This window comes from Emys orbicularis, chromosome 15, assembly GCF_028017835.1.
Source record: "Emys orbicularis isolate rEmyOrb1 chromosome 15, rEmyOrb1.hap1, whole genome shotgun sequence".
Taxonomy (NCBI): Eukaryota; Metazoa; Chordata; order Testudines; family Emydidae; genus Emys; species Emys orbicularis.
The window spans coordinates 11,970,110-11,978,302 of record NC_088697.1 but is presented as its reverse complement, the minus strand read 5'-3'; the positions used below and the strand labels follow the sequence as shown (position 1 = coordinate 11,978,302).

The 8,193-nt window shown below is 45.0% G+C and overlaps 1 non-coding gene across 1 annotated transcript; it reads left to right on the top strand.

Moving 5' to 3' along the window:
• The first annotated feature begins 7,891 nt into the window (after window positions 1-7,891).
• TRNAC-GCA (transfer RNA cysteine (anticodon GCA)) lies at window positions 7,892-7,963 on the top strand. The gene has a single exon. It is a non-coding gene; the product is annotated as a tRNA-Cys (tRNA).
• The last annotated feature ends 230 nt before the right edge of the window (window positions 7,964-8,193 follow it).

Sequence of the window (8,193 nt, the reverse complement as noted above, 5' to 3'; positions counted from 1 at the left end):
CCAGTCCCCTCCCGACTGGTTGCTTGACCTTGCCTTGAGATAGGAGTAGAGGCAGTCTTCAAGTGTACCATGCCCAGTAACACTTTAACTGTTCTTATCTGCTCCCATTACACTAACGAACCCATCTGGCTAGGCAGCAGCAACATTCACTGTGTCTTTGTCCTTTGTTCACACATATTAGTAAGGATATAAGTGTATCAAGAATCAAACGGGCAAACAAGATCTAAGATTCTATCTCAGGTGAAAATACAGACCTGAATCCTACATTATCACCAGCACTCCTAAAAAAACATAAAAACGGTATATAAGGCTGGCAAATGATTTTTTCTTTCTTTCATACTTTTCCTGATTCCAACGTCAAGACCTTTAAGGCTGTTTGCTTCACCGGGGGCCCTCTGCTCCCCATGTGGTTGCCCACTATTGTCTTTCGCAGCTAGCCCTTCCCATGGTCCTTTCTGTAAACTCTATAATCCTATATCAGTCATGAGAATGTGCGTCCCTCCTACCAGGAACGTCCATCAGCTCAAGGTGTGGGTGATTTCCACTAGCTATATCAATGTAAAATCTACCTGGGCCTCACCTCCAGTAGGACTTTCCATGGAGTTAGGTGGCTCGAGTTAGCGACCCTGATGTAAAAACACAACTATTCTTGCAGTAATGACAAAGTGTGTAGCGTGTCCGTTGTTATCTAGCGCGTTGCCTCGTCACCTGCCTTAACCTCCGTTTCCTGGTCAAAGCCAAGCTGGAGCGTCACATTTATACTCTTCCTCCCACTTCACTGAGTTCACCCTTTGGAACAGATCGTCTCATTCCCAGTTGTTCACACATTGCCCTGGGAAGTGCTGAAGGTGATTTTTATACCCTTTTCCTCATTTAAAATATATTTAAATATAACAAAGAGCAGGAACACGGTGGAGAAAAAAATGTCATTTCAGCCTCTGTGACATCCTAAGGCAATGGGGCGATTTGCAGGAATTCCCTCCTGCACCATCGCCCCTGCAGTGTCACCTTCTGTCTGATCCACGTAGAGTTTATCTTTTTCCCATTCTGCCTCTCCACCTCCCAAACTGTCCCACGAGGCCGTGTCCTCAGCTCTCGGAGGCGAGTAGATTTGAAGTCTAGGAAGGAACATCATGATCATCTTGTCTGACCTCCTACATATGGCAGGGCACAGAACCTCTCCAAATCATGATTTAAAGATTTCAAGTGAGAGACTCCACAATTTACTCTAGTTCAAACAAGCAAGTTACCTGTTCCCCACACTGCAGACGAAGGGAAATCCCCTCCCCTCTCTGCCCCTTTCAGAGAGTCTCTACTAATCTGAGCTGGGGGAGAATTTGTTCCCTATCCCAAATATGGCGATGAGTTAGATTGTGAGCATGTGGGAAAAAATTCTCTGTAGGGATTAAGAGCCCTCTCCCTCCTAGTGTCCCATCTCTGGCCACTGGAGATATTTGTAACAGCAATCATGCCAGGGGGCATATGCCACCGGGGGGCATATGCCACCGTAGGAAATCTCATCATGCTGTCGCCGCCATAAACTTATCAAGCTCAGCCTTGAAACAAGTCAGGTTTTTTGGCCCCATTGCCCACCAAGCTGTTCTGGAATGTCTCTACTCTGGGCGTTGGAAACCTTCTTGTAATTTCAAGCCTAAATTTGTTGAGGGCCAGATTATATCCATTTGTGCTTGTTCTCACACAGGGCCCAACTTAAAAACCTCCTCTCCCTCCCTGGGGTTTTATGTCTCAGGATTACTTTCTATAAATAAATCAATCTTCAGTTTCCTCTCATCGGGTAGGTTCTCCATTCCTCTGATCATCCTAATAGCCCTCCTCTGGGTTTTGGAATCGTGTTTTGATTTCTTTGATCCTAAATCAGACTCCTTAGGGCTGGAGATGAAAGTGTCACCGAGCTGGAAGGGGAATTTGAATGGATCCCAAACACAATGTGATCATTCAGAGTTTAAATCGCAGGTTCTGTGTATTTACAAAGCCACTTCTGGACTTTTTCCTGCTGAGTTCGGATTGTTTACAGGTCGAAATGTAGACTGTTGTTCCCGTTATGATGATTCTAACCCTTAAATAACATAACTAATAATAATACTAATGAGACTTCTCTGGGAAGCAGATTTGAAAAGATTAGAGGAGAATGCAGTGGGTGAATCTCTTGTCCTGATTCTGGGTCATCAAACGCAACCTGCTCTGGAATTTCACTTGATATGAAACTGAAAGTGTCTTACAGATCTGTTGGATGTGGATTTTTTCCTGAAGGCCGTGTGGTCACATAACTAGATATTAGATTGCCAGAATATAGCTAAGATTCATTGCGGACTTTACGACAAATGATCCTTTGCTAAAAGAGAGAGGCAAGGTGAGCAATATCTTTTTTTATTGGACCAGCTTCTGTTGGTGAGCTAGGCATGCTTTTGATCTTAGCTCTGGTCTACACTACAGCGTTAGCTCGATGTACGGCCGTTTACACTGACCTTATTCTGCAAGTGTCTACATTAAATGCAGCTCCTTCTAATGTAACTCGCTCACTACATCGACTGAGGGCTGGTCTACTGTAGAAGCACAACATTGGTGCACCTGCACCACCGTAGTGCAGTTGGTGAAAATGCTCTATGCCAGTGGCTCTCAATCTTTCCACGTGACTGTACCCCTTTCAGGAGGCTGATTTATCTTGCATACCCCCATATTTCAACTCACTTAAAAACTTCTTGCTTACAAAATCAGACACAAAACTACAAAAGTGTCACAGCCACGCTATTACTGAAAAATTACTGACTTTCTCATCTTTACCATATAATTATAAAATAAATCGACTGGAATATAAATTGTACTAATACAACGAGGAGTCCGGTGGCACCTTAAAGACGAACAGATTTATTTGGGCATAAGCTTTCGTGGGTAAAAAACCTCACTTCTTCAGATGCATGGAGTGAAAATTACAGATACAGGCATAAATAGATATAGATATATATGATATAGATATAGATAGATAGATATATGCCTGTATGTGCAATTTTCACTCCATGCATCTGAAGAAGTGGGGTTTTTTTTACCCATGAAAGCTTATGCCCAAATAAATCTGTTCGTCTTTAAGGTGCCACTGGCCTCCTCGTTGTTTTTGTGGATACAGACTAACACGGCTACCCCTCTGATACATAATAAATATTGTACTTACATTTAGTGTGTAGTATATAGAGCAGTATACTCCAGTCATTGTCTGTATGAAATTTTAGTTTGTACAAACTTCTCTAGTGCTTTTTATGTAGCCTGTTGTAAAACTAGGCAACTATCTTGATGAGTTGATGTATCCCCTGGAAGACCTCTGCGTCCCCCCAGGGGTATCTGTACCCCCAGTTGAGAATCACTGCTCTATGCTGATAGGAGAGAGCCGTCCCATTGGCATAACAACTCCACCTCTGCACGAGGCATAGCGCGTAAGCCGATGGAGTTAGGTCGACAGTGTCAGTGAAGACACTGAGTTGCTTACATTGACTGTTCTGCCTTTCAGGAGCCGTCCCACAATGCCCTATGCTGACAGCTAAATCGAGGCAAACCCACCTGCTGAGGGCACACACCGTCAACACAAGGGACAAAGTGTGGACATGCAAAAACGGTTTAATTACGGCGATGGCTGTAAGGCTTAAGTCTACACTACAAAGTTAAGTCGACTTAAGATACGTCGACATTCAGCCACTGGTGTAATTAAACCGCTGTTATATGTCCACACTACGCTAACTGGGTTGACGGAGAGCATCCACACGAGCAGCTCTTGCATCGGCACAGAGAGCAGTGCGCTGTGGGTAGCGATCGCACTGTGCACCTGGTCGCAGGGTGCATTGGGAAGGGTTTGCAATGCCTCATGGGGGCAGGGACAGCATCACATGATGATGGTTTCTCTATCCCATCCTTCCATGGGGCACATGACTTACGAGGAGAGGCTGAGGGAACTGGGATTGTTTAGTCTGCAGAAGAGAAGAATGAGGGGGGATTTGATAGCTGCTTTCAACTACCTGAAGGGGGGTTCCAAAGAGGATGGATCTAGACTGCTCTCAGTGGTGGCAGATGACAGAACAAGGAGTAATGGTCTCAAGTTGCAGTAGGGGAGGTCTAGGTTGGATATTAGGAAACACTATTTCACTAGGAGGGTGGTGAAGCCCTGGAATGGGTGACCTAGGGGGGTGGTGGAATCTCCTTCCTTAGAGGTGTTTAAGATCCGGCTTGACAAAGCCCTGGCTGGGATGATTTAGTTGGGGATTGGTCCTGCTTTGAGCAGGGGGTTGGACTAGATGACCTCCTGAGGTCCCTTCCAACCCTGATCTTCTATGATTAACATTGAGCCACAGGAATGTGTGTTGCTGTAGTGTGCTGAGCCTGGCATTGTTTGTTTGCACCGTGCTATGAACCTTGTAATGATGGCTGTGTGTGCCCGAAATGTAACGCATTTTAAATACCTTTTTAAAGTAGCACATGGCCAAACTGACATTGCTGATCACTTAACACAAGAAGCCCACAGAAGTTGTTGGGGGTGAGGACTCTGTGTGTGTGTGTGTGTGTGTGTGTGTGTGTGTGTGAAAGACAGACAGAGTGTGTTTTGGGTGAGAGTGTGTGTGTGCTGGGGAAGAGTGAGTCTGTTGGCGCACTGTCTCTTTAAGTAGCGCACTCACCAGCCTGAACACTTGTTCAGACAGCAGCCGATGTTGCAAAAAGCTCCATGCCTCTGGTTAAGGTGGTTTTATTTTCTCGGCAAAGCGGGAAAGTGAAATCAGTGGGAGGAGCATTGCAGTGTGTACACCTCCACTGGTTTGTTGACAAAAGCTACCTTTTGTCAACAAAGCTGTGTAGTGTAGACAAGGGCCTAAGTGGACGTAATTTAAGTCAATTTAATTTTGTAGTGTGTACGCTTGCCCTTACACGGAGCTCTTCATCAGGTCTGGGAAACGTATTCCGAGTGTTACAGCGAAGTGCGAGGTGGAATAGATTGTTTAACGTAAGTAATTAACATGTATTTCAAGGGACCCTGCAAGGCGAAGTGGCTTATTAACACCTCTCCAATCATGAGGGGGAGAGGAGAGAGAATCATAGAACTGGAAGGGACCTCGAGAGGTTTTCTAGTCCAGTCCCCTGCACTCAAGGCAGAACTAAGTATTATCGAGACCATCCCTGACAGGTGTTTGTCCAGCCTGCTCTTAAACATCCCCAATGATGGAGATTCCACAACCTCCCTGGGCAATTTATTCCAGTGCTTAACCACAGTGACAGTAGGGAAGTGGTTCTTCATGTCCGACCTAAACCGCCCTGGCTGCCATTTAAGCCCATTGCTTCTTGTCCTATCCACAGAGATTAAGAACAATTTTTCTCCCTCCTCCTTGTAACAACCTTGAAAACTGTGATCATGTCCCCTCTCAGTCTTCTCTTCTCCAGACTAAACAAACGCAATTTTTTTCAATCTTCCCTCATAGGTCATGTTTTCTAGACCTTTCATCTTTTTTGTTGCTCTTCTCTGGACTTTCTCCAGATAAACAGAGGTGGGGGATTAAAGTGGGTTCTAGATGGTTGTAATAAATCTTTAATCCTGTGTATTTATTCAGACTCTTTGAAGGAGGTGGGGGAAGCAAGACAATCACTATGTCCTCGAAGGAATGTACACAGAAAAACGATAAGACAAAACCACCCGATCGCCGGTGGGTGAACATCTCCATCTCTGACCTCTCAGTCCTCACCCTGAAAGGCAGCCTGCACAACACCATCACAACTCAAGCTTAAATTGATAACTTTGCTAGATACTGAATATAATGGACTGAATAAAGACATTGGATTTATGGCTTATTACAACAAGCTATAAGCCAATTAACAACCCCCGTTTTTCCCCCCTTTCCCCTCTGTAACTGACAACATGCTGGGTGGGGACGTCCATACCACCCTGGATGCATGGGACCACCTTGGATGTCAAGAAGTGCCCAGGCACCGCAGACAATCTCATGGAAATCGTTGATCATCACTCCTGTCATGGACTCTCAGGACGTGTGCTCTCTCTCAGCTCCGCATGGTCCCTGGGGGGGAACCCCCTTCAGTGTGACAGCCCTTCTCGGGGGGGTTAAGCCCCAGGCTCCACCGACTCCTGGATTCGCACCTCTCGGAGCCTTCAGCAACCTATTGAATATTCCCAGACTTGGAAAACTGTGAAATGCAGAATTTGAATAGCGAACCTGGTCTTCTCCTTGTATCTACTAACATTGCTAGACATTGCTTCTCCAACGGCAGAATCACTACAGCACTGGAGCCTGAGAAGACAAATTAAAGTCAACTAGTGTTTAATTTGTCTTTAATCTGGCTGCTGATTGGTCATTTTGAACTACCTTTATATCAGGTAAAACCCCATGTACTCATGCTGCGGGATCTTTTCACGCTGCATGAAGCAGAGCGTGTGGACGGGCAGTTTGTGGGTGAACGGTTCCTATTTTCTCTCTTTATTCACACAGATCTGAGATTCTGCGCTCCTGGGCCTGTCGTGGAAACTTCAGAGTGAAAACCCCTTCCCAAAATAGTGAGGAGTCCGGTGGCACCTTAAAGACTAACCGATTTATTTGGACATAAGCTTTTGTGGGTAAAAAATCCCCTTCTTCAGATGCACAGAGTGAAAATTACAGATACAAGCATAAATATACCGGCACATGAAGAGAAGGGAGTTGCCTCACCTTCCTTCCCAAAATCACCTCCTCTCACTGAGCTGTGAGGACAGGAACCTTCAGGCTGAAAAAAAAATCTGAGAATGAGGAGGAGAAAGTGACACCTCATTAAAGATTTGACTCTGTTAAAATGAAGGGGAATATGTTGTATGAGAACACATTCAAGAAAAACTCAGCCTGTTATCAGAAATAGGATTCAAACCTACTTCGTCTAAGGAAGTACACTACCACGCACAGCTCTTGAGTGGGAACAGAAACCAATTCAGCAGGTAACAAAGTTGGAGTCTGATCTCTCCAGCAGGAGAAGGCTATCCTTTTACTATCCTTCATAAACAGCCCTCTTCCTTGGATTGCACTTTGCTGGGGATCTGGATAGGGGAGAAGCAGCTTCTGAGGGTTAATATGACACCGTATTTTGTGTTTATTCATAGATTTTAAAGGCAGGTTAAATCTCTCTGAACATCTGGTCTGACCTGCTGCCTAACAGTCCAGAGAATTTTACCCAGTGAGTCCTACATGGACCCCAACACCTTATGGTTGAACGAGGACAGATCACTCAGAAAGTCATCGTGTTTGGCTGTAAAGATGTGAAATGCTATAGGGGGGGAAACCGGCCCATATTTCAAGCTTAAATTCTGCAATTTCTACATCTAAGCATAAAGCTCAGGTCCATCCTGGCCATGAATTAAGCCCAGGCCTGCTGGATGGGAGACAAGAATTCTCCCACTGAACCAGAAGTGTGCAAAATATAAAAAGTGACCGGTGCACTATGGGCCCTGCTCGCTGCCACAGCCCCTCTCTGCTACAGGGCACAGGGGTGTGGCTGATACTCCCGGGAGCTCTCGGCTTCTGGTCAGAATGGAGTTCTTTGGGAATTAAGTCATCAATGATATAGAGATTAAAGGGTTCAAGTTACATGTGCCCTCTGCCTTTCAGAGATTGGAGTAATGGTGAGGAGGTTAAAGGGCACACAGCTGGGTAGCGGGGTGTGGTCCCTCAAAAGTTGTTCTGCTCTGGTGAGACTGAGCAGGTGTGGGGATTGTGCAAGCTGTGGTGTTTATGTGTATATATAAAATTCAATGAAACCCCATTTTCAAAACCATCCATGTCTGGGAATGTAACAGGAGCTTTTTGAACGAGGGTGTGTCCTTCCTAATCCTCAAGATCACTGGCTCCAATACTTTGTTGTCACAGGGAGTATAGCTCAGTGGTAGAGCATTTGACTGCAGATCAAGAGGTCTCTGGTTCAAATCCAGATACTCCCTTTTTGGTATTTTTTTTTTAATGGAAACATATTTTCATATCCATCTCCAGTATGTTCAGGAATTCCACTGAATGGGGGGGCTTGAAATGAATTTAAACACTTAACATTTTCCTATGCACATGTATAAAAACTTAGCAAACCCGTCCATCAGCTGAAATCAATTCCAGTCCTCTGAGGCTCTAGCTTGTGTTTTCATCGATTAAACAAAGGTATAATATGAGTGCACATTTG